The following is a 1,968-nucleotide window of genomic DNA, read 5'->3' on the forward strand; positions in this document are numbered from 1 at the left end:
TTCCTTTGGAGGGGGAGATGCGCTCCGATTTTTTGAATTTCCAGCTTTTCTGCACTGCTTCTTCCCCATCTTTGTGGTTTTATCTGCCTTTGGTCTTTGGTGATGGTGACGTACTGATGGGGTTTTGGTGTGGGTGTCCTTTCTGTTTGTTAGTTTTCCTTCTAATAGTCAGGACCCTCAGCTGTAGGTCTGCTGGAGTTTGGTTGAGGTCCACTCCAGACTCTGTTTGCCTGGGTATCAGCAGTGGACGCTGCAGAAGATATAATATTGCTGAACAGCGAGTGTTGCTGTCTGATTCTTGCTCTGGAAGCTTTGTCTCAGGGGTGTACCCCGCCGTGTGAGGTGTGAGGTGCTGGTCTGCACCTAGTGGGGGATGTCTCCCAGTTAGGCTACTCAGGAGTCAGGGACCCACTTGAGCAGGCAGTCTGTCTGTTCTCAGATCTCAACCTCCGTGCTGGGAGATCCACTGCTCTCTTCAAAGCTGTCAGACAGGGGTGTTTACCTCTGCCGAGGTTTCTGCTGCTTTTTGTTTAGCTATGCCCTGTCCCCAGAGGAGGAGTCTACAGAGGCAGGCCAGCCTCCTTGAGCTGTGGTGGGCTCCACCCAATTCGAGCTTCATGGTGACTTTGTTTACCTACTTAAGCCTCAGCAATGGCGGGTGCCCCTCCCCCAGCCTCGCTGCCACCTTGCACTTAGATCTCAGACTGCTGTGCTAGCAATGAGGGAGGCTCTGTGGGCGTGGGACCCTCTGGGCCATGTGTGGGATATAATCTCCTGGTGTGCCGTTTGCTAAGACCCTTGGTAAAGTGCAGTATTAGGGTGGGAGTTACCCAATTTTCCAGGTGTTGTGTTTCTCAATTTCCATGGCTAGGAAAAGGAATTCCCTTCCCCCTTGTGCTTCCCAGGTGAGGTGATGCCTCGCCCTGCTTCAGCTCTCGCTCGTCGGGCTGCACCCGCTGACCAGCACCAACTGTGTGACACACCCCAGTGAGATGAACCCAGTACCTCAGTTGAAAATGCAGAAATCACTCATCTTCTGTGTCACTCAAGCTGGGAGCTGGAGACTGGAGCTGTTCCTATTCGGCCATCTTGGGCATGCCCCAGGGTTATCTTAATAATAGTTCTAGGTATAAATAATATTCTGAAAATATTACTTTTTATTTGTTCTAAATGTAGGGCCTGATCTTGGGAGAGGAAATTCAAGAAGGTTGTAGGAAGAGAATTGATCACTTGATGTAGAGAGGGTCTTGGGTGACTGTGGAGCAACATTTAGCAACTTGACTTAATTATAATAAAATATTTAAAAATAAACCAAAGAAAATAATACAGCTCCACAGAAACTTAGTACTTCTATTTTTTTTAATAATCATAAAGTCAACAAAAACACAGGAAATTATTCTAAGACATAGAATTTTTATCTGTAGGCAGATTACAGAGATGATAATTAATAACCTTTCACATTGTTAATGAAATCATTAATCAATTAACCAAGAAAGCAGGTCCATCAAAACTGACCAAAGTTTGTCAAAATTTTAGTGGAGTTCTTAATTTCTTTTCAGACTCAGATGCTTTAAACCAAGGCAAATGCTGTTCATTCTGCTTGAGCTTTGTCCTTCATTATGCTCTTTCTTCCTCTGCCTGGAAGGAACTGTTACTTTAGGACTATTCCTTTTCATTTGAAAAATAAACATAGAGGTTATTTTCCTTGTTACTATTGTTCTGATATAGTTTTAGCCACCTATATTATTATTACTTTCAATCAAAATAATTAATTTCTGTTTTGCAGAAAATTGGGAAAATTCTGTCATATACAAGGATTTTAGCAGATCATCAAAGATCTTGAATACACAAAGCACAACTTTCTTTTTTCTTATTATTATATTTTAAGTTCTAGGGTACATGTGCACAACGTGCAGGTTTGTTACATATGTATACATGTGCCATGTTGGTGTGCTGCACCCATTAACT

The sequence above is a fragment of the Colobus angolensis genome, unplaced genomic scaffold (assembly GCF_000951035.1).
Source record: "Colobus angolensis palliatus isolate OR3802 unplaced genomic scaffold, Cang.pa_1.0 Scaffold124, whole genome shotgun sequence".
Lineage (NCBI taxonomy): Eukaryota > Metazoa > Chordata > Mammalia > Primates > Cercopithecidae > Colobus > Colobus angolensis.